The 25,714-nt window shown below is 43.8% G+C and overlaps 1 protein-coding gene across 4 annotated transcripts in view; it reads right to left on the minus strand.

The window, feature by feature from the left end:
• The window catches only part of SYTL2 (synaptotagmin like 2), a 118,803-nt gene that overhangs the window by 71,161 nt on the left and 21,928 nt on the right, over nt 1–25,714 (minus strand). The window contains exon 1 of one of the 4 annotated variants that reach the window (XM_043876061.1): nt 19,216–19,326. The exons of the other annotated variants lie outside the window; for them this stretch is intronic. The gene's annotated coding sequence lies outside the window, so the exon portion shown is untranslated. Of the gene's footprint in view, nt 1–19,215; nt 19,327–25,714 lie in introns of those variants that run through there. 4 annotated transcript variants of the gene reach the window in all.

Genomic DNA, 25,714 nt, shown 5'->3' on the forward strand with positions numbered 1-25,714 from the left:
CTAACACTTTCACTTTCCTCCTAGAACTCCCCTCCCTCAACCAATACCTCCTGGGTCTCAAGTGAGATGGCACATATCCTATAGCCATCTTCCCCATCCTCTCAAGGGCAGGTTGGTGCCGCTCTGAATGCTCCATTAGCACCTAACTTCCTCACTCAGGATCCTCAGCACAGGATCCCAGACCCCATCTACTCCTGTCTGTCTGCCACTGGTTTATGTGCCGGCCCGGGTGTCCGAGCGCTCCGGGTCTCCAGCCAGCGCCTGCCACTGGGTGAACTGTAGCCTACCAGGCTCCTCTGTCCATGGGATTCTCCAGGCCAGAATATTGGAGTGAGTTGCCATTCCCTTCTCCAGGAGACCTTCCTGACCCAAGGATCAAACTCCTATCTTCTGAGGCTCCTGCACTGGCAAACAGATGATTTTTTTTTTTAACACTGAGCCACCTGTACACCTTCGATTTATACAGTGCTGTATGTCAATTGTATCTCAATAAAACTGGAAGAAAACAAACAAACAAAAATACATTGCAAGTGTCAGCCCTGTTCTGCCACATCTATAAAAGCCTATTCTCTTTGCCAGCTGTCCAAAAGTTAAACTGGAGGGAGAAACACCACAGCTGGTGTCTGCTTTTGATGCCAGCAGAGAGAAGAGCGAGGCTCATAGGCCTAATCCCCATCATTCAGCTGGCCAGACCCAGGCTAAAGCCTGATTAACAGCAGCATTTGTTCCCACAACTTGCTCTGCTCCAAGGAGGGGTCCTGACAGCACCTTCTCCTTTCTGGGATGGCTGCTGGTGTCCCAAAGCCTCAAGGAAGACTGTAACATTTTCCATGACCTCAGGGAAGGGAAGGAAAACTCGAGGAAGTCCTGACTCTCACATGATGAGGTTTTTCAGAAGAAAAGCAAACTGTTCTGACAGCCCCATGACATCAAGACGGAAGCCGTGAAAGAAAAATCTGGGAGGCAGCAGGAGAGCAGAAAAAGTATGCTCGATTCAGGGTGGGTCTTGGGGGGGAACAAAGACAGCCCTGATCAATTAAGAGGCTTATCCCCGGCAGTGACAAACCGTCACGTCTAAAACCAAATGCTCAAATATCACATGACATCCCTTGTATGTGGAACCTAAAAAGAAAGGATACAGATGAAATTACAAAACAGAGAGAGACTCACAGGCTTAGAAAACAAACTCATTGTTGCCAGGGAGAAGGAATAGTTAGGAACTTTGGGATGGTCATGTACGCATGCTGTATTTAAAATGGATAACCAACAAGAACCTACTGTATCGCACAGGGAACTCTGCTCAACGTTATGTGGCAGCTTGGATGGGAGGGGACTTTGGGGGAGAATGGATACATGCATACATATGGCTGAGTCTTCCAGCTGCTCACCTGGAACTATCACAATATTGCTAATCAGCTATGACAGTGAAAGTGTTGGGCGCTCGGTAGGATCCGATTCTTTTTGACCTCATGGATTGTAGCCTGCCAGGCTCCTCATAGATAATTCCTTGCACGGAATTCTTCAGGCAAGAATACTGGAGTGGGTTGCCATTTCCTTCTCCAGGAGCTCTTCCCAACCCAGGGATTGAACCTGGGTTTCCTGCATTGTAGGCAGACTCTTTACCTTCTGAGGCACCAGGGAAGCCCCCAAAATTATGTTACTCAGTCATGTCTGACTCTTTGGAACCCCATGGAACTGTAGCCCACCAGGCTCCTCTGTCCATGGGATTCTCCAGGCCACAATACTAGAGTGGGTTGCCATTCCCTTCTCCAGGGGATCTTCCCGATCCAGGGGTCAAACCCAGGTCTCCTGCATTGTAGGTGGATTCTTTTCTGTCTGAGCCACTAGGGCTATTCCTCAACACAAAATAAAAAGTTCAAAAGAAAAAAAAAAGAATGCTAACCCTCAGAGAGGCATCCAAGGATAAACAGAATAACCCACAGATGGATCCTGAGAATCCTTGGAAGGAATAAATGGAGTGGGACAATCTTAGAAGCTCTGCCCACCTCCCTCCCGGCAGAAAGATCTCTCATCCCACCCCCGCCATGCCCCCCACCCCGCAGTCTTCAGACCAGCGGGCCACATGGCCAGGCCTCCCAGGCCCTAAGCTGCCAGTTCCCCCGCTGGGCTGCCCCACCTCTCAGGCTGTCCGCTCCAAGGTTGAATGTGCCTGCCATTCCCACCCTTTGCCTCCGATGCCTCCCACTGCCCTCGGCTCACTCTGTCCTTCACACAGCAGTCCACGAGGCAGACAGCATTCATGTTCCCCCTGCGTCTCCACTGTGGAGAGAGAGAAGAACTTCCTCCCCTCGGCTGTTCCTCACATGATGTTTTTCGAGCCTGTCACCATCTCGGTCATGTTTCTCTGGGCTGAAAACTGAGCAGGTGGTGCTGAGATCCTTCACTCACAGGAGATCAGTTCATCCCTCTGCTCATTGAATATGGCGGGTCTTCTCTACGTGGTGTGGATAACGTGGAGCTCGAGGAGTTAAGTGACTTGTCCACAGCTGCTCAACCAGAATGTGATCTGAACCGAGGGCTGTGAGACTCTGAAAGAGCTTTGACACAAATACACTACTGTGCGGAAAACAGATAGCTAATGGGAAGGTGCAGCTGAGCGCAGGAAGATCAGCTCTGTGCTCTGTGATGACCCAGAGGGGTGGGAGGAAGGTCCAAGAGGGAGGGGACATATACATACATGTAACTGAGTCACCACGGAAACCAACACAGCATTGTAAAGCAACAGTACTCCAATAAAAATAAATACATGTTCACAAACAAATACTAAATAAAGCTGCTATTTGAATCTGTCGTTGTATGCCCATCCCCACTTATTCTCCGAGAGGTCACACGGCTCATCAGGCACAGGGATGAGAGCAGACCCCAGGAGTCCTGACTCCCGGCCCAGGCCTGTTCTCACCGGCTGCTCCTCCTTCTGGACAGCCTACTTCCCTCTGTGTCGTTTCCTATGAGCGGCAAACTCTGGCTCTCAGAGCATGGCATGCTCTTCTCTGCCCAGCTTGTCAGGAACAGGAAAATGACTGGGCCCTCTGGGTTTGTCTTGTGGATACACGTGGAAAAGATGACAAGCGTGGATACAGAGAAAAGGGCATCCGTGTCAACACACAGGTGTTTTATACAGGCTCATTAGCCTCTGAGAATGCGAGCAATCCCAGAACCCAGAAACTATTCCTAAAAGATGATTTGTGCTTTTTAAACTCAATCAGAATTTTTTTCCCATATATTTGATTTATTTATTTTTAAATTCATTTGTTTATTCTAATTGGAGGATAATTACATTACAGTATCATGATGGTTTCTGCCACACATCAGCATGAATTGATCACAGGCATACATGTGTCCCCTCCATCCTGAACGCCCTTGCACATCCCTCCCCAAGAAATGTGTTTACGTGAACATCAAATTTTGTCCACAGCCCTGTCAGGAAACAATGCCATATGAATATTTTGTCTCTACATGGTCTATGCTTTCATCGATATTAAAAAAACAGATAAATTACTCAATCTAATGTGTTGCCTAAATTGGGCTTCTTGAAAGAATAATTGCCTTGTGACGGGTCCAGAGTAGCTTCTGAAAAACAACATGAGCTTAATGAATAAATAAAATGAACACATGAAATGAGCCCAGGAAGAAGAGAACAAATGAAAAAATACAGATGGAATAATAAATAAGTTATCCAATGAGTTTCTATTTTTTTCACAGAGAAACAAACGAAACAATCAAAACTGACAGGCACCTCAAAAAACAAAGGTTTCACTTTGGGGAGGACTCTTCCGAAGGTGGAAGCCATTTTTCTACTTCAGTCACCTCCTTCAGGGCCAGGCTGACACAGTTGACAGGTAACACTTCCCACAGACTGACTTGGTCACCTCGAACTAAGGACTGAGAAGAAAAGATTGTTCCTATGTGACAATGCTCCCTACCCCTTAATCTCATCTTCCAACTTAATTATAATCTCTGGACTTCTAGAAAGGCCCACCTGCCATTCCCAGGCAAGTTTAGATTATGGTACCCACAGGAATCTAAGAGTTTAATCAAGTCCCAGGCAAGGGTAAGATAATGGGCAATCTGAGGAAGACAGTACCACACACACCTACCCTCATGGGGCTTTCCCGGTGGCTCAGATGGTAAAGAATCCACCAGCAATGCAGGAGACCTAGGTTTGGTTCCTGGGTTAAGAAGATCCCCTGGAGAAAAGAATGGCAACCCGCTCCAGTATTCTTGCCTGGAGAATTCAATCATGGATAGAGGAACCTGGCAAGCTATGGTCCATGGGGTCACAAAGAGTCAGCACGACTGAGTGACTAACACTTTCACAACCTACCCTCACACAAGCACTATGTTAAGTGGTAATACAGGAGGTATAAACCAAGCGTCTGCTTCACAGGGACTTAGGCAGGAGACCAGAGGAAGGAAATCTTGGAGGCTGAGAAGAAGAGAGGGGGCATTCTGGACAAGTGCACTGACCATGAAACTATGAAGACAGGATTTTCAAGACTGGTAACTGGAGTGTGATCACAAATGGGGAAACAGTATCTGGGGTCAAACCCTGAGAGGTTGAAATGCCACGGGAGGGAATTGGAACTGGAATATTTCAGTCTCAATAAATATGCCTCAACCACCTTTTAAAATCTGTATTATCTGGGAATATCAGCATTTCAAAAGATTAAAAACAGTAGAGAGAAAGGAGCTGAGGAGATAGGCAGCTGGAAATTCGTTTTAATCTTCACACTTGGGCTGAAAACTCAAACCTAAAAAAAGGATGACAACCTACAAAAGGGATGACTTACTTTGACAACACCCCGAGAGGCTTTGAGAGAGTATGAACATGGTCCATCAGACACGGCACAGAACTGCCGTGAAAGCCAGCAGCCACGGGCCCTCACTAATCACACAGCTTGGGAAGCCCCTGGAGTCGTGCCTCTGGTCAAAATGCCAGAGAGAAGCTTCCTCTTCCCCGGCAACCGCAGCATCCACCAAAGGCCCGGATCTCATTTCTGAAAGAGGGGAAGTCGTATGCCCCTAAAGCTGTAATAGTGTACACAAATCCTGGCCCTCAGAGAGCTTACATTCTGGAAAGGAGGACAGATGTGAACAAGCCCAGAACAAGCCCAGGAGAACAGGATGCTAGAAAACTTTTAACCAGGGCACTTAACACAGTCTCAGGGCCCGGGGAAGGCTTCCTCGAAGAACTATGACTTCTGCCAACTGTAAACTCTCAAGGGATACCGAGATGAGATTCTAGCACTTTAGTTAACCTAATCATTGCTTACATCCAAACCTGGCCGATGAGCGGCACATTCCCAGACATCACTTAATACCTGTTGAAGACCAGGACTTCCCTGGTGGTCCAGTGGCTAAGACTCCATGCTCCCACTGCAATGGGCATGGGTCTGATCCCTGGTCGGGGAATTAAGATCCCACCTGCCATGTCGGGGGAGAAAACAACCTATTGAATCAAGATCTTCACAATGTTATGTGGCAGCCTGGATGGGAGCAGGGTTTAGGGGAGAGTGGATACATGTATGTGTATGGCTGAGTCCCTTCACTGTTCTCCTGAAACTATCACAACATTGTTAAACTGGCTATGCAGTGATGTTAGTTGCTCAGTCGTGTCCAACTCTTTGCGATTCCATGGACTGTAGCCCGCCAGGCTGCTACGTCCATGGAATTTTCCAGACAAGAATATGGGAGTGGGTTGCCATTTCCTTCTCCAGGAGAATCTTTCTGACCTATGGAGCAGACCCCAGGCTCCCACATTGCAGGCAGATTCTTTATCATCTGAGCCACCAGGGAAGCTCCCAAAACAAGACAAAAAAAGTTTGGAAGAGGGGAAAAAAGACCCAATGAGTAAGGGTAGACAGTTTGATCAGGACTGCATTGATTAAACACCACATTTAATGGAGAGGTGGGCTGGGGGGCAAAGATCTTCAGGGATGAAGTTCAGGAATTTGCATTTCCTAAAATTTTCCCACAGGATGTTTGGCCAGGTTTGGGAATCACAGCTTTAAAGGATTCCTTATATGTCAGAAATGACGGGTCACAGAGCACAGTTGTCAAATTTAAGTGTGTTCATTTGTATATCAATTGTTTCCCAGCTGGAACAAGAGCAAACACAAAAATGAAGTAACAGCTGAATCATAGAGTCACAAGCAGCTCTTTGTAGAGATGAGGAAGGTGAGACACGGAGGGGTTAGAACACTTGCTTAGGGTCACGTGGCTCCCTAATGGGAGCGCTGGGACACCCAGAGGGGACCTCCTTTCCCTTTCAGGACAGACACAGTTTCAACCCTCAGAAGGATTTGCAAATGGGCTGATACAGTGGGTTGAGCTGCCTTTCACAGCAGCCCTGAAACCAGCACTTGATAACTACAGCCATTACAAATGAATTCTACATTTAATTATTTTCCAGGTTTCAAATTCAGAGGAAGGGAGTACATGAATCAGCTGATTTATTAACCAGGCTGGACTTAAACCCAGCATCATAAAGTTAACTGAACTGTAGCCATCATCAGCTCACATTTTAAAAGAACTACTTAAACCCTCACTTTTGCTACAGTCATGTACATTCTTACTCAGCCTGGCAGTGAGGGACTCTCTCCAAATGCACAAACTCATCCCAAACCTGGTTGTGTATTAACATCACGTGAAAAGCTTTAAAAAAATACATCCATGCCCAGGTCTTTGCCTCCTATCCCCTCTCCATGCCACCCCATGCCAGGGATTCTGATTTAATTGGTCTGGGGTCATATCTTACCCCAGATATTTTTTTAAAGTGGCCCAGGGGATTGTAATGTCCAGCCAGTAATCAAGCCACTGAACTCACTGGTCCTCTCCTCCTCCTGGCCTCGGCACAAAGTGAGGACCTAGGGTGAGGCAAGCAAGATGCCCAGGGCACAAAATTCAGTCAAGGTTGTGAGCTCAGCAGACTGTGCTGAAGCACCATGAGAGCTAGGTCTCCCTACTTCTCAGGCACCCTGAGCACACAACCCAAGGAGGCACCCACTATCAGGGTCTGGCAAGTGCAGGCCTGTACTTGTATGAGCCTGTCTCCATAGATTCTATGCCCTGGGTACCTCACCAGCCTTGCTCCAGGCCCACACCTGCACAGATCCCTCTGGTCAGGCCATTAATTATCCCATCAAAGATACATCAACTGCCTCCTGTGTGTGAGGTCTTCCTTGTTCCGCTTCATCCTCTAAAGAGACTCTGGTTTTGAAATGGATACAGGTGAATAATGCCGACCACATGCATTAATCTTACCCCTTTGACATAAGAGGCTGCTGTGATGAAGTAGGAAGATACATTGGTTTTAAAGTCAAAAGACGCCTGGAAGGGGACTAATCTTTCATTAGGTCTTTGGCAGTTCTGCTACGGACTCTGGGTTTGTTACTTGGTCTGTGCTTTGTAGACAGCAAGACCTACCTTACAGGGTTTCTGTGAGATGACATTAGGCTGGAAGTTAAATGGTCTGGGACATAGTAGGTGCTTCATAGACACCAGTTGACAATAAATCTTCAACATTTCATCAACTCATCACCTTTTTGAACTTTCACCCCGGTGGTGCAGTGGTAAAGAATCCACCTGCCAATGCAGGAGACTCAGGTTTGATCCCTGGGTCTGGAAGATCCCCTGGAGAAGGAAATTGCAACCCACTCCAGCATCCTTGTCTGGGAAATTCCATGGACAGAGGAATCTGGTGGGCTACAGGCTATGAGGTCGCAAAAAGAGCCGGACACAACTTAGCGACTAAACAAAAACAATAACATCACCTTTCTACGCTACCTTGAGGTTGAAGTGTTACTGCTGCTGCTTTTTCTGTTTTCCTCTTTAGACTGTCTCCTTCTTCTAACCTCCCACCGTATTCTAAAAAGGAGTCAAATTCCTGGTCTCAGCAAACACCTCCTCCCTAGAGGCCTTTGAGTAGATAAAAAGAAATCTAAACTTGGGACTGGGGTTTGGCAGTAGAGAGGGTGGGTAGGAGGATCCCATTTTTAAATTACCAAAAACTCCTCTATATCTTGTCATCTGAGGCCTGGACCTAAGCTTACAAAAATCAAAGCCAAGACTCTGACATCCTGGTCTACATTAACAGCCATTCTCTAATTTTGCTTCCTCTAGAGTGGGGCAGAGAGGTGTCTTGGCATTCCCGAATCCTCAGTACCTAGTGTGGTGCCCGAACTCTCAACAGGTGCCTCCTTTATTGAATAAAGGGAACAAAAAAGAGATTTATAGGGACAAAAAATGTTTGACAAGTTAGCATCCATAGATGTGTTAACTCGCTGGTAGGCAGAATAATGGTCCTCCAAAGATGTCCACATCCTAATTCCTGGAATTTGTGAATATAGCACATGGTGAAAGGGGCTATATGGACATGATTGAGGAGACTGGGATGGATAAATTATCCTGGATTATGTATGTAGACCCAAGGTAATCATGAGGTCCTTATAAGGAAGCAGGATGGTCTGAAGGAGAGAGAAGAGACGTGAGGATGAAGACAAGTTGGCGTGATGAGCTTTGAAGATGGAGGAAGGGGCCATGAGCCAAGGAAGGCAGGCAAACTCTAACAGCTGGATAAGGAACCAAAACTGATTCTCCCCGAACGTGTCTAGCAGGACCTCAGCTCTGCCAACTCCTTTATCCTGTGAGACTCCTTTCAGACTTCTGACCTTCAGAAACCGTAAGATGAGAATTCTGTGTTGTTTCAAGTCACTAAGTTTGCGGTAATTTGCACAGCAGTAATAGAAACCCCCAGAGCCTGACAGCACGCCTTATTCATCTCCGAACTCCCAGCTCGTTGCCTGGAACCCTGTTAACTAAACATAGCCTCATAAGCAACACCAAAGGCTGACGCTTTCTTCTCCTTGCTGTATAGCCAATCAGTTGCCAGCAGGTTCAGCTAACTGAGTCTCTGCTCTCTGTCCAATTCAACCTTTTCTCTCCTTTAGAAACAGCATGGACATGAACTGAACCCGGCTCCTTTAATTCCTGGTTCATCCTCTCTCCTGGCTACCATACACAGTCCAGCTAGACTCATATTCCAAAGCCCTGCTTTAAACATGCCATACTCAACTTAAGAACCCTACCTAGTTCTTCAATAGAATTTGTACCCTACTGTTGTGTGAAAATTATATAACTCTTAATTATGTTGAATTGATTCATCACACTTTTCAGGCCTAATATTATATACCCTTCCATTTTTCTGTCTATTCATTCTATTGTTTTTTTGAGACTTTGATATTGAAACTCCAAGTAAAAATCTTAACTTATCTACCCCCCCCAAAAATTGTAATACACAGTGAAATTACATGTAACTTTGTTCTGTATTTTCTAAGTTGCCTGTAAATGTGTTATCATGCTGTCATAATTTAGAAAATAAAAAAATAAAGAAAAACAAATTTTAAGCAATTTTAAGCAATTTTAAGCAAGAATTTTAAGCAAAGGAATTAAATCTTCACAATATAGATAAAAAGGTGACAATAAACAAACAGATGTGGCTCTTTGGGGGGGAAAAAAAAGAAAAAACACCTTCCCTAGCTCTTCCCTGATTAGCAAAAAGTGAAAAAAGTGAAAGTATTAGTTGTTCAGTCACGTCCAACTCCTTGTGACCCCATGGACTGTAGCCCGCCAGGCTCCTCTGTCCATGGGATTTCTCTAGGCAAGAACACTGGAGTGGGTTGCCATTCCCTCCTCCAGAGGATCTTCCTGACCTAGGGATCAAACTCAGGTCCCTTGCATTGCAGGCAGATTCTTCACCACCCAAGCCACCAGCGAAGCCCTGATAGCAGAGTGAGCCCAAATTCCTTGTACCGACATCTTTATCCTCCCAGCCTCCCAATCCAGTCTTATTTTCCATGGACCATTTCCTACCCTGTGAAATCCAGCCAGACCAAGATCAGCCGTACACAATCATCATCAGGTATGTGTTGTTTCTGCTCCTGTGTCCACAGGGATTCTCCAGGCCAGAATCCTGGAGTGGGTAGCCTATCCCTTCTCTAGGGGAACTTCCCAACCCAGAAATCACCTAGAATATCTTTCCCTTATATCTCCACACACCAACCTGACCCATCACTCAAGTCCCAGCTTAAGTGACACCTTGTCCATGAAGCTGCCTCTGCAGCCCCCGTCCCCTCACAAACATGCCTTCCATAAACTGGCCATAATTCCCTCTTTCACTGAGCCCCCACAGCTCTCCTCCGTACGTCTCTCCGCTGGAGTACGAAAGAGCAGAGGCTCTAAGAGTCAGACAGACTTGGGTTCAAGGTGACGCTCTTATGCAAGTTACTTGGCTTCCCTGGGTCTCAGGGCTCTCATCTGTAAAATGGGCATCACACCTTTCTCACTGGGTTGTTGAGAAGATTTAAGCTCACGTATAAGTGCCTGACACGCCGAGTATTCAATGGCTACATAAACATTACAGAGACTTATATACACTGCATCCAAATTCCTTCCCCTTCGGACCATGCAGCAGAGCGGCTGGTAGGATCTTAGTTCCCCAACTAGAGAGGAGACCCGGGTCCACAGCAGTGAGACCGGGGAATTCTCCCAATTCCCATTTCTAGATGCTTTAAGGGAAGGGTTTATTAATATATCCACTTCATTTTTGTAGACACACAGTACCTTGCATGCAGTGTTTTTGAAAACAGATTTTTAATATTAAGCCACGGATGAGTTGGGAGCATCTGCTCAGGTTTCCTGTTCTGTGTATAGTAAGGATGGCCTCGTTTTTCTCCATTTCAGAGAGAGGGGGAGGAGTACACTGGCTTACCTTCTGATTGTCAATGTCACAGAATTCTTTAAGATGGAAACTTTCTAAGATCTGCTCTCATTAGTTAAAGCCTCTCCACTACTGTTCATCCCAACCAACAATAATAAATATTGCTTTCATAAGCATAAGTTATACATTGCTATTTTAATGTCACTGTGTTTGTTCTAGCTCAGAGAACAGCTGTTATTCCAGAGCTAGTGGGACAAAGTTCACTTTTACTCCATCACATCTAGAAATCCCACACTGCACACGATCCTTCATTCCTTAGCTGGGTATGCAGTGGAGTCACCTTCCTTTTAAAGCCATTCCTTAAATCACTTTTATGCTAGATGAGAAACCTGGCCCTTTATTTCTCAATCCAGTTGGCAGCATCATGAAGAGCAAAGAACAAGAGATTTAAAGTCATAAGATCTGGTTTGAAATTGAGTCACCCACTTACTACCTTGGTGACCAAAACATACCACATACCTGAGTCTCTGTTTCCTCCTTTCTGAAATTGAGACTAACCACTGCCCACCTCCCTTGATGAAATCACTACAGGAGTGAATGAGATCACATGTGAGAAGACAGTTTGTGAGTTGAAAACTGCTGTACAGCTACAGTTATCCACTCACCTTCTAACACAGCGTGAGCTCCAAACAGACACCCCTAAGACTGGATAGGAAAAAATATTCACAGAGCACTCGAGAAGAAATGAAGGCTGCTTTCGCTTCACCTGCCTGCAGAGAGTCCCTGACACACAGCAGAGAGGTCGTGTTGTAATTGTAGATGCCAAATAACCACAGGCAAATTCCCCTCACAGAATTCTTAAAGAATATCTGACTTGGTATCTACACAGTGTTCTGAGATGAGAGTCCCAAATAAAAGGCGCTCTTCAGTGTAATTACCATGTAATTAGTCACCACTATCTCTAGCTAGGCATCGAGCCAGACTTTACATATAAGAACATCCCTGAGTCTTCAAAACCCAACCATCCTCTAAGGTAGTCATTGTAATCCAGAAAGATCTTCACTGTGATTGAGAATGTATGAGAAATAACCCACTGTATCTAAGACAGCACTTAATGTTAATTAGTGCATAACATTTTAAAAAGGGCAGCAGCCATTCCAATTTTGGTCTACTTTCCTTCATACTCTCATCCCTTATTTCCCAGGACAGGCTGACTCAGACTCAGTACAATGCCTCACTGAAGGGTAAAAGCCCTAATGAGCAAATCTCATGAAAAATTCAGCTGGTCTTTTGGAGAGAAACAGCTGGAGCTGACCTTAAGAATTCCACTAATTTCCCCCTACCACACAGCCTAAAAATAGCCAAAGAGCATTTCTTGCTAGTGATGGCCTTTCCTTTAAAGGACATAATATGCAAAAAGGCATGCTGGGGTCACTAGCCCAAACCATGCAGTCCCCATGATAAATCCTTGGTCAAATGTTCCTATGAGAATCTGCCTTCACAAGGTCATCACTGGAATTTCATTGTGAAGGCTCCCCCCAGCCCCTAGCCTCCTCCCCAAACACCACTGGGTCTATACAAAGATGTACATTAACAGCCACTGTGCGGCCACGAGAACTCCCATTCTTGGTTCTCACTTTCTAAATCTGCTAAGTGAGATGCTAGACTCTGACGTCCAAGGTCTCCTTCTGGTGTAAGGCTCCTTGGGAGGTCCATTCAACACCTCCTTGTGGCTTAAAATTCAAACCCCTCAGTGTTGCACAGGCCCCTCCAGATCTGCCTCCTGTCTTCCTCTCCATTTTCCCCAAATCATACCCTGATGTTCCTTAAATACTTCTAACACTTCTATGCCTTTAGAACACAGAGCTCCCTCTGCCTGTAAGGCCCTGTCTCAGCTTCTTAGACTCCTACTCATCTTTCAAAGGCTTCCCAGGTGTCGCAGGTGGCAAAAGAATCTGCCTGCAGTGCAGGAGGCCGGGTTTGCTGCCTGGGTCAGGACGATCTCCTGGAGAAGGGAAGAGCAACCCACTCCAGCACTCTTGCTTAGAGAATTCCATGGACGGAGGAGCCTGGCAGACTACAGTCCACGGAATGGCAGAGTCAGACACGACTGAGCAACTAACTCCCACACACACCACAAGCCACAGTCCAGGTATCACCTCCTCTAAGAAGGCAAGTCTGCCCCTTCCTCACAGTTGGGGTAGAGTCTCCTCTGTCTTCTCACAGGATTCTCCATTATACAGCAACTGCCTGTTTATTTATCAGTTATTTATCAGTTTCCCTTATGAGGAGCCTGGGCGTCTGAAGGTAGAGATACCGTGTTCCTCTCGTTCCACCACCTGACCGAGTACCTACCATTCGGTATTTACCGATACTAGATCCAATTCCAACAAAGTACCACTTGTGTTTTAAGTTGCTATTCCAAAGAACCAGAAAGTGATTTTTTTTTAAAAAGGAATGTTTTCTCTATTCAAAAAGCAAGAAAGAAAACTATCTTCAAGCTTTTACCTTATTAGGAAAAAAATATATATAGCTGTTTGGAATTGTGACATAATCTTTGTGGAGTTGAAAAATATACACTACATTTGTTTCTGGGAAACCTCTCTTTAAACTCACTGAACCACAGTTTTTTAAAAAGGAGATTCAAATTTAGAAATGATGCCCGACTTGGTGGGTTTTGGTTTTTTGAATTTTTTTTTCTTAACCAAGAGAAGGAAAAAAATTTCCAAAAGAGATAAATTATACACTTAGCTTTCTGAAAATTCTCTGTCTGGTCCTGGAAAATCAGATGAAAGGCACCAAGAAAGCATGTGATTTCGTATAGAAAATCAAAATGCTTTATATTTACTACTACTATTATTGAAAGGTATGTATGCGTGCTATAAAAGACAAAAGCTAAATTAATGCAACTAACAGGTAGAACTTGGGCTTGATGGAAAAGTTGCAGAAACAGACATTTTATCTTCCTTCAACACCTTCTCCCACCCTTACATGCATTGCCTCTACACCAGAAGCCAAATCAGCAAAGCAGGCAGTGTTATCTGCGGACTTTTAAATTCACTTATTTATAATTGGAGGATAATTGCTTTACAATGTCGTGTTGGTTTCTGCCACACATCAGCGTGAATCAGCCATAGGTATACATATGTCCCCTCCCTCTTGTCACCTCTGTTTTATAGATGAGGAAACTGGAGTTCCTGGAGGTTAAGGGACTTGCCTAAACCCATGCTGCCTCTACACTGCAGAGCTGGAATGTGAACCCAGGTCTGCCTGGCTCCAAAGTGCTCTCTGACACATCAGAAAGAGAGTTACGGTGGAAGAAACGGCGAGGCACACAGGGACCCTGTGACGGAGCCCAAAGGTACAAAGACAAGCTGGGCGTTCCCTCAAACCCCCACGCGCCCGAGACGCTGAGCTTTGCAGGACAGAATGTTGTTAAAACTTGATGTGTGTGCAACTAGGTATGAAGGGAGTTTTATTCTTCCTGTGAGCCAGTGATCAACATACATAAACAAACTCAAATGTGGACCACAGGCAGAGACTATGATGATCCAGCAGCAGCAAATCTGTTTTTCGGAAACTTTCTGGACAAAAATCTTTGCATTGATCCAGAAGAGAGCTTTATAGTAGTAAAGAATCTGCCTGCCAATGTAGGAGACACAGAAGATGCAGGTTTGATCCCTGGACTGGGAAGACCCCCTGTAGGAGGAAATGACAAGCTGCTCCAGTAATCTTGCCTGGGAAATCCCATGGAAAGAAGAGCTTGGTGGGGTACCGTCCATGGGGTTGCAGAGAGTCAGACACGACTGAGCAACTGAACACACGTGCCCAGTGTTAGCCAGTCCCTGAAACACCCTTCAAAGGCAGGCAAAAATGATCCCCGACACTTCATTAATTCAGGGGCAGCCTTGAAGAAGAGACGAAGATGAATTTTGGTTCTGCCACTAACGACAGAAACCCTTGGTGGTTTCACGCACCTCTCTGGCTGACCTTACCTATCAAATGAGGCATTTGGTTTCTGATCTTATCCTCCATTTAAATCATTTAATTTTCTCACGACCGCAAAATCAAGTGATCAGAATGAATTCCAATATCAGTACCAAGCTATCTGAGGAAGAAAGAGATATAGAGAAAGATTTTGGAGGAAAAAACACTCTCCTGCTGCCCAACGCAAAATGTTTTTTGCAAAAAATAAAAATAAAAAAATCCATCTTTCATAAGATACAGTTATATATTGAGGGAGAGAATGATAATTAGGAAAATAAGATATAAAAACTGACAAAAGTTGTCCTTCCCTTCTCTGTCTCCCCCTTCTTTCCTGTCTCACTGGCAGCGTCTCCTGTTCGGGCGGGCAAGGCAGTAAGGATTCAGCCATCAAGTAGTCAGACCTGGTTCCCATCATCAAAGAGATTCTGGCTCCCGGCAACAGTAACAGCTCCCATTTGTACAAGGTTGGGGGTTTACACTATTCTCTGGCATATTCGCTCTTCACAGCAATCCGGGGAGGTGGGGAGGAAGAAGTGTCATCATAATCCTTTTATGGATGTGAAAACGAGGTTCAGCAAAGTCAAGGGGCTTGTCCCAGATCACACAGCTGCCGAAGTGATGGAGCTGGACAGGGAACGCATGCGCAGAGGAGGAACAGGACTGCAGACGAGAGTGTTGCGTCAACCATGTAATGAGTGGGGCGGTGAGGAGATCGGGGCAGGAACTGGGAAGAGGGGAAACGGGGGTGGAGCTTTGACTGTGGGGTGAACCTGAGACAGTTCACAGTCTACACTCACGAAGTCAATGCAGAAGACAGCGCAGCACTACTTTAGAGGGGTGGAGTACAGAAAAACAAAAGGATGTCTGTATTTATGTGCACACAGAAGCCTACTGTCTTTCATTTTAAAAGCGGACATTCTTTAGTCACCATCAGTAATCAGCATGTGCGCTCTGAGTATTTTTCTCAGGAGCAGAAATGGGTGGCTCTGAGCCTCTTGCCTGGGCACTCACTGTGGGTACCAGGGAGAGGGCCAGGTGGCATCAAGGGCACAGAATCTCCACCCACTGAGCCAGGGTGAAAATCCTTGACCTTGGCATTCTTGATCATTACTGAAACTACCTGAGCTCACTGACCTCCTCAGTCAGGCATTCTCCTCTGTGAGAAAAGCAAGTCACATGCTTGCACGGCCAGCCTACCTTCCCAAACTGCATTCGCTGCTACCGAGGCTCAGGTACGTAATTAATAAGCAACCCGGACCTGCTCTTGAAGTGGGAAGGAAGAGGAGGCAAGTGTCTGGGAGAGATTTCAAGGTGATGATAGAACCTCAAAATTACATAAGAGCACAATAAAACAGGCCCAGGCTCTGTATATCAGAGTTGGATTTAAGTAAAAAAAAAAATAGGAATTGGGGAGTTTGTGGATTCAGGCTAAAGGTCCTTGAGAAGAGGGACTTTAGACACAGAAGAATGAGATTAAAGTTAAACCACAGATCTCTTGAGGAATTTAGGTGACAAGAATTCTATGGTTTACTCTTTGCAGAATTATAGATCTTATTTGTTAACTAGTGAGACTTTGAGTCAACTCTCCAGAATTCTGATTCCAATTTCATTTCATCAGGTAACATTTCAAACAACACCTATTTCATCAAGGGTGCTGGGGTGTAATTCACACAGTATAGGAGAGTAAGCAATCGCCCCTGGTCCCCAACCCCAAGCAACTGGCAAGAAGTCAGGAAGGGATGGAGGCAGGGACTATATGATGATGGTACCCAGGAAGTGGTTTTGGAGTTTAGACTTGAAAGCGACTCTTTCCAATCAGGGAGAATTTAAACCTTTTCTTCCATCACAGGTGAACCCAGTATTATTTGCAGAGTAGATACAATGACCAAGGAAAAACAGCTCCAAGCTAGAGAGCAGAACCAGTTCCAGCACCTTTCCAGTCTTTGTGAAGTCTTGAGGAACTATCAGAAGGCAGCAGAGCCTTCCATAGATACCCGCCAGCGGAGACCTGAAGACCTGTCTGTCCTTGAGCAAGTGCTGAACATGAACAATGACTAAGCTTAGTGAGGAGGAACAGGAATAGACACCCATGTACTAGATCTACCTACCCACCCACCTATCAATGTCTAAAATGCAGTGTGTGTGTGTATATATATATATATATTCAAATATAGATACACATTTGAATATAACAATATTTATATACATAAGTATATGACTTCTCAATCATTTGTAACCAATTTATGAAATCCTGAGAAACTTTCATCAATTCTTCTATAAAGAAAACTGTTGCTAAGTGACTGTAAAGTCAAGATTCTGATGTCCACGTGAAGGACAAAATCAGGCACCTCTCTCCCACAAAACAATGTCCTAACAAGGTTTATTTTGGTTCAGATATAGTTGGGGATTTTTTGGGTTTTTGTTTTTGAGGGAATGAGCAGTATAATATGTGATGTTGTAAATATGATGTATAATATGTGATGTTGCATAATATGATGTATAATATGTGATGTGTAATATGTATAATATGTGATGTTGTGTAATATAATATGCTGCTGTCACTATGAAGAACCATAATGTTAGAACACTTACATAACCTATCTCACGGAATCCTCAGCAACACTGTAAGGAAAGCAGTGTTACCATTCCCACTTTACAGAAGAGGGACTGGGCTCAGAGGAGTGAAGGAACTTCACCCCTGTCCATCTTCTAGTTCATACACAGATATGTGCATATGTGTGTATTTTACAGATAACAGTTACCTTCTGCAACTTTCTAAAAAAATTTCCAGTTTTCATTTCAAAAAGTACAAATATATGGGTCAGGTAATACTTATAAAATCTCATTATTCTAATTTTTTTCTGAGTGGAGGTAAGTCTTAAAACAGTCAAGCTACAATAGAAAGCTGAAGATATTGAGGTAAATCCATCTTATCCATAACTTTGATTACAGAAAAAGATGGGCACTCATTTTATAAAGTTTTGATCAACAAAGGTTGATGAATAAATACCTCCTAAGGACATCTGTGTGAGAGACTTATCAGGTACATTACACTTCAGAGAGGGGCTGTGATTGTGGAAAAACAAAATGCACTGGAAAAAGAAAACTGTCATGGGAATTAAGGTCAGTCTCTCTCACACCTCTGATGTGCCCAAGCTATGTGATGTTGTGCAAGTCACTCAACCTTCTGGGTCTTTGTTCCTCGTTGGCAAAATAAGGGCACTTAAAAAGATGATCTTTCTTTTCCAAAGAGAGATCTCTTAGATCCAGCAATAAAATGCTCTGATTCATACTGGTGAAAGAGAAAAATTCAGATGCCAGCGGAATTTGGCTACGATGGACCATGGCCCCATAACTCACAAGTACACTTTTCATCTCAAAGCCCAGAACAATGCAGGAGCCCAGAACAATCTGGCAGGAGCAAGTTAACAGAGTCATTCAGTAGTGGTCAGGCTCCTCTAAGGAGTAAGATATTTTGCAACCAAATTAAACAGCCCTTATTCTTGCCAGCTAATAGCAAACTAGGCAAAATTAGCTATTATCAACTGATAATAACTATAAGAACATCAAAGACGTACATAGCACTGACCATTTGACAGCACTGTTCTAAACACTTTAAAAAATTTTTTAATTGTTGGATAATTGCTTTACAAGGTTGTGTTGGGTTTTGCCGTGCAATAATGCCCATCAGTCATAATTGTATGTATATCCCCTTCCTCTTGAACCCCCCTCCCCCTCCTATCCCATCCCTCTAGGTCATCACAGCGAAGGCTGTGTTCCCTGTGTTACATAGCAGCTTCCCACCACTATCTATTTCACACATGGTGGTGTATGTAAGTCAATGCTACTTTCTCAGTCCACCCCACCTCCTTCCCCCGCTGTGTCCACGAGTCCATTCTCTATGTCTGTGTCTCCATTCCTTCCCTGCAAATAGGTTCATCAGTACCGTTCTTCTAGATTCCATATACAAGCGTTAACAGAAACACTTCATATTATTAATTCATTAATTTCTAACAATACGCCAAAGTAAGCACGGTACAGCCAAGGAAACAGGCTTAGAGAGACTGAACAACTAGTGAGAAGCAGTACACGACTCAGCAGCTGCTCAGCCTCGGCATCCACGCTCTGGACCCCCGCAGCACCCTGCCTCCCCTGGACGCATGTCCCGAAGCACACGGTCCTTCGCCAGGAGCCTGGACTGCAGTCTCGTCCCGCCCTTTCTCTCTGACCCTTGTGGACTCTGGCTCGCCTCGGTTTCTAGTCTCTGGCAGACTCTGCCCGCAGGTCTGCTCGAGCTGAGCTTTCTGAAGCAGCCCAAGGAGAAGAGGCCCCCGGGGACCCCCCGGAGCCCAGCGGACGGACTCAGCCCTACAGCCAGGATCACACGTCCCAGCGCAAACTGCGCGGCCTGACCCGACCCCACGTCCCAGCATCAACCTTCACCCGACACCCGAAAATTCATGCTTCTCAGACCCTGGGAGAACGCTCACCTTCACCAAGAGACAAGGTCAGAGGAGGGAAAAAAACACACTTCCCCAGGAAAAGCATCTAATGAACTCAGATAAATTAAGACGAAACTTTATAATAGTTTAATGGTAGATGAGGCAAGACCATGGTCTGAAAATAGAGTTTGGGCTTTAAGGGCAGCTTAACCACCAAATGCCTCAAATTCCTTCTGCCTCATTCTTCCCAAAGTCACCAAGAAGAAAACAAGAGTGTGGTGAACCTCAAGTGAATGTGTTGCCAAAATGAACCAAGTAAATTAATAGAAATGTGAAGGAAAAAAAAATCTTATCTAAAGATAGGATATTCTCTGCCTGATTTTTTTCATCTGAGATACAAGAGAAGGAAAAAAGAATGGAAGAAAAGACCAACGAGATCAAGGAGAACTCATCAGCGTGCAATGTTTTCACTTCAAATTCTGGGTCTATAATTTTATTATTTTTATTTTATTATTTATTTTATTTATAATTTTATTATAATTTTATTATTCTCCAAAATAATAGCTTTCAAACGTCACTTCTATAAGCTGTGATACAAAGGTAACAAATGATATCATCATGTGGCTTAACTTTATGACATGTTCACTTTATTACACTTATGTACATCCGAAGCACAAAAAATGACCGGCCTTCAACATTCACTAAAAATCAAAATTACCCCAAAAAACCCCATCACCTTAAATTTTCATTCTTAATTTCCTCCCACAATTCCACAGAGCTGGTAAGGGAAAAATGTTTCCAACATCTAGACTTACATAAACTAGTTTCTATCAGCTCTGAGAATCACTAGTTACACCACAGCTTTCTGCCTGCTGCAATACACCAGCATTTGCATGTATTTAATGCAATGTCTACTTATTTGGATATTATTTCTTATTTGAACCAGTCAGAAAAGGTTTCAAGGTAGGGAGGGAAGAAGCAGAAGGTGAAAAAACAGGCAATTTGAGTCAACAGAACCCCATACCCACTGTCCACACTGAAATCACAGTGATGTATGACATACGGGCCTGCTAAAGGGAAAAGAATTTGGGGACCCTTAGAAACTAGAAGGCAAAACACCAATGAGGTCTGCTCTGTGGGATTCAGTCTCACATGAGGACAGAGGCTTTTGTAATTCCAAACAAAACTGAAATGAAAAGACATCTAGCTAAATAACAGAGGGGACAGAACAGACTTTCAGTATGAGCTCAAACTAAGAGCACAACTCATTTGAGGGCAGTTGGAAATAAACCCCCTTTGGGGATGTAAAACAGAGGAACAGTGGAATTTCAACTTTCTCTATTTCTGACAAACATCTAATATCTTCTAGGAGTCAAAATCCTTGTTACCGGTTTTATAAAAAGAAAAGCAGATTTTCTCATTGACTTTTAAAATTAAAGTGTAGTCGATTTACAGTGTTGTACCTATCTCTTCTGTACTGTGAACTGTTATATACACACACACACGCATGTATACACACACACACACACACACACACACACACACATATTCTTTCTTATATTCTTTGCCACTACAGTTTATCCCAGGAGATTGGATATAGTTCCCTGGGCTATACAGTAGGACCTCATTCTTTACTGATTCTGAATGTAGTTCTTTGCATTTACCAATCCCAAAGTCCAAGTCCATCCCCCACCCCCCTCCCTCTTGGCAACTACAAGTCTGAGTTCTTTGTCTGTGAGTCTTTCTGTTTTGTAGATAGGTTCATTTGTGCCTTATTTTAGATTCCACATAAAAGTTACATCATATGGTATTTGTATTTCTCCTTCTGACTTACTTCACTTAGTATGATACTCTCTAGTTGCATCCACGTTGCTGCAAATGGCATTATTTTTTATGGCTGAGTAATATTCCATTGTATATATATGTACTATGTCTTCTTTATCCATTCATCTGTCGATGCACATTTAGGTTGTCTCCATGTCTTGGCGATTGTGAACAGTGCTGCTTTGAACATAAGGATGCATGTATATTTTGAATTATAGTTATGTCTGGATTTCTGGCCAGGAATGGGATTGCTGGACCATATTTTAGTTTTCTCAGGAACCTCCATACTGTTCTCCATAGTGGCTGCACCAATTTACATTCCCATCAACAGTGTAAGAGGCTTCCCTTTTCTCTACAGTCTCTCCAGCATTTCTTATTAGTAGACTTTTTAATGATGGCCATTCTGACCGGTATGAAGTAAATTTGACTGTAGTTTTTTTTTTTTTTTAACTATAGTTTTGATTGGTATTTCTCTAGTAATTAGTGATATTTAATATCTTTTCGTGTTCCCGCTGGTCATCTGTATGTCTTCTTTGGAGAAATATCTATTATGGTCTTCTGTACATTTTATGATTGGGTTGTTTTCTTGTTGTTGAGTCGTATGAGCTCTTTGTATATTTTGGAAATTAAGCCCTTGTCAGTCACATCATTTGCAAATATTTTCTCCCATTCTGTAAGCTGGGTTTTTTTGTGTGTTTTTTTTTAAATAGTTTCCTTGGCTGTGCAAAAGCTTTAAGTTTGATTAGGTCCCATTTTTTTTTTGTTTTTGTTTTTAAGGAAAAGTAGATTTTTAAATAATTTTTGCAGAAACTTCTATCCTTTGTTTCCAAAATAATTCCAGAGACTGATTGGTAAGATTTTCAATGAAAATTTTTATCATGAAAAGTTACTGAGAATCATGATACTGAACAAATCATGAAAGTCTGAGTTGTACCAAGAGAATCAAGAGAGTAAAACCCTGAAAGTTGAATTTTTGAGGACTGTAGGAGTCCATGGGAGCATGACGCCCACACCTGGACTTGCAGTTTGACTTTTTTCCCCAAAGAAGCCATATACTGACAGCCATAGGCCACTGAAGTCCAAGAATCAACAAAGGTAATTTTCATTCACCTCTTTCTTAGTAGAACATAAGTAGTACAATGCGTGTGTGCTCTGCTGCCTAGTCATGTTCTGCTCTTTGCGACCCCATGGACTATAGCCCACCAGGCTCCTCTGTTCATGGGATTCTCCAGGCAAGAATACTGGAGTGGGTTGCCACTTCCTCCTCCAGGGGATCTTCCCGACCCAGGGATTGAAACATCTGAATTGGCAGGCAGGTTCTTTACCACTCAGCCACCTATATATCCTTAAGTAGTAAAATGCCTAGCTCAAAAAGTACTTGTTGAATGAGTACAAAATAAAAGAACAAAATATCCCCAAGAAAGGAGTGACAGTGACTCCAACTTCATGCTTTGCCTGAGACTGGACCCAACCATGCTTCATAAATAGTGTAGAAAAAATCTTGTTCATAGCAGTTTTATTTGTAATAGCCAGAAACTAGACATAATCTTGATGCCCTTCAAAAGGTGAAAAGTTAGACTGCAGTATATCCATACTTCATGATACTAAGCAATAAAAAGAAACAAACAATAAATACACACAACTTGGATGAATCTCAAGGGAATTATACTGACTGTAAAAAAACCAGTCCCAAAGGTTATATACTCCATAGTTTCATCTATATGACATTCTTGAAATGGCAAAAATATAGAAATGGAAAGCAGAACAAAGGTTGCCAAGGGTTGGGAATGGGGACGGAGGAGGAGAGAGAGATAAGGTAGAGATGCTTGCGGGGCGGGAACGGATGAGTATCTTGGTAGTGGTGGACACGTGATAAAACTGTACAGAATGTAACACATCCAGGTGTGTACAAGATTGCACACACACATACAGTGTAGTGTTAGTCACTCAGTCGTGTCCAACTCTTTGTGACCCCATGGACTGTAGCCCGCCAGGCTCCTCTGTCCATGGGATTCTGCATGCAAGAATACTGGAGTGGGTTGCCATTTCATGTAAAATTGGGGAATCTGAATTGTATTGATGTCACTATCCTAGGTGTGATTATTATACAACAACTGTGCAAGATGTTACCACTGAGTGAAACAGGGTAAATGGTACACGGATCTCTCTGTATTATTTCTTATAATACATGAGGATCTTTAATTATCATATAAAGTTTTTTAAAAAAATCTTAAGCAATCTGTCCTCTGCCACCATCAGTACTACCACCTGCGACTGGGTGTGTGTTTAACACATGAAACTTTTTCTAACCACCTACATAGATCTCGTCCATCTCTAAATACACCAACTGTTTTAACAATATAGTCTAACTCCTCTTCTTACATTAAGGACAGGTATTTCAGGACTCTTATCTCCTTAGAGGATAAAAGCTCCTGAGATAGGGCCCATGTCTATTTTATACCCTATTGGTGCCTAGCACAATGTTGAACAAACAGTAGAGATTGAATAAAAAGGTTCGTAATAAATGAGCAAGTGAATGAAGGAATGTATACATTTTCTACTCTTCACAGTAGAGCTGGATAAACTGGTAATTCACAATCCTTTTGTTCGCATTTTCTCAACTCTGAAAGGCCTATAAATGTTGTGCCCCACTTCTCCACCCTTACGGTCTACAGTGAGATTAAAGATCACCTCCCACTAAGCCTGCAGAAGTTTATTGATTGATTATTTGCTGTGTGATATGCCAGTTAATTTCTCTGAACCTTAGTTTTCCCATTTGTAAAATGGGGGAAACTATTTATTTTTGCAAGTTTGCTAGGTGAATGAGATACAGTGTACATTAATCAGTTCAGTTCAGTCGCTCAGTCGTGTCCAACTCTTTGCGACCCCATGAATCGCAGCATGCCAGGCCTCCCTGTCCATCACCAACTCCCGGAGTTTACTCAAACTCATGTCCATCGAGTCGGTGATGCCATTCAGCCATCTCATCCTCTGCTGTCCCCTTCTCCTCCTGCCCCCAATCCCTCCCAGCATCAGGGTCTTTTCCAATGAGTCAACTCTTCGCATGAGGTGGCCAAAGTATTGGAGTTTCAGCTTCAGCATCAGTCCTTCCAATGAATACCCAGGACTGATGTCCTTTAGGATGGACTGGTTGGATCTCCTTGCAGTCCAAGGGACTCTCAAGAGTCTTCTCCAACACCACAGTTCAAAAGCATCAATTTTTTGGTGCTCAGCTTTCCTCACAGTCCAACACTCACATCCATACATGACCACTGAAAAAACCATAGCATTGACCAGACGGACCTTTGTTGACAAAGTAATGTCTCTGCTTTTTAATATGCTATCTAGGTTGGTCATAACGTTCCTTCCAAGGAGTAACATGAATAGCCTTGCTCAATACCAACCTAAGAAGATGCTCAATAAATGTTTTTAGCCTTCCATAGATACTTCCAGGCTCCAATGCCCACTTTGTAGTTCAAGTGAAGTGAAAGTTGCTCAGTTGTGCCCAACTCTCTGTGACCCCATGGACTATACAGTCCATGGAATTCTCCAGGCCAGAATACTGGAGTGGGTAGCCTTTTGCTTCTCCAGGGGATCTTCCCAACCCAGGGATCGAACCCAGGTCTCCTGCATTGCAGGAGGATTCTTTACCAGCTGAGCCACAAGGGAAGCCCTTGTAGTTCAAAATGGTGGCCAAATTGGGAGATTGGGATTGACATATACAGACTACTATATATAGAATGTTGTTTAGTTGCTAAATCGTGTCCAGCTCTTTGCAAACCCATGGACTGTAGCCCACCAGCCTCCTCTGTCTATGGGGTTTCCCAGGCAAGAACACTGGAGTGGGGTGCCATTTCCTTCTCCAATGGATCTCCCCAACCCAGGGACTGAACCTGAGTTTCCTGCACTGGCAGGCAGATTCTTTACCGCTGAGCCATCAGGGAAGCCCCACTGTATACAGAATAGGCAATAAGAACCTACTGTCTAGCACAGGGAACTCTACTCAATATTCTGTAATAGCCTATATGGGAAAAGAATCTAGAAGAGAGTGGGTATATGTCTATGCATAAATTTTTTTAATGTAAAAAAAAAATAAATTTTTTTAATGTAAAAAAAAAAATGCTGGCTAATTCTTAGTAAGTTTATGTCTCTTCAATAAATAGTGTTTTATTCACATAGCACCTTCCTCTAAAGATCAAACTTTAGCTCCATTTACAATGGCAAATGTAATGCAGACAAAGTAAATGGAGACGGAGGATGGGGAGATGGGAGGAGACCAGGTCAACTGGACGACGACAAGGGAACTTACGGGAGTTGTTAGCACAGGGTCAGTCCCCCTCCCTGAAAATCTCTCTGCAGAAGAAGGTTTATCTCGGGCATGGCCTCCTCCCCGTGGTTTCATGCCTTGGTCCTGTCCAAAGGCAACATAGACAGTAGGGCAAGATACCCCGAAAGCCTACAGTCCCTAAGAACACTGGGCTGGCGGTACTGAAGGGAAAGAGCAAGGGCTTCTGTTCATTTTCTCTTAAAGAGAAGTGTTTGTTTTCAGGGTAAGTCTACTGATTCCTTCTCAGGACTGGGAGTGCCTTAGTCCATTCTTACCCAGAGGGTGATAACTTCTCCCCTAAATATGCAGCTGTCTGAAAACATATTTGCTCTGGATGTGTCACTGGGTCATGAAGAGTTCTATGAGAAATACTTTACACATGGGTGTCTCCAAGCC

The sequence above is a fragment of the Cervus elaphus genome, chromosome 2 (assembly GCF_910594005.1).
Source record: "Cervus elaphus chromosome 2, mCerEla1.1, whole genome shotgun sequence".
In the NCBI taxonomy this organism is placed as follows: Eukaryota; Metazoa; Chordata; class Mammalia; order Artiodactyla; family Cervidae; genus Cervus; species Cervus elaphus.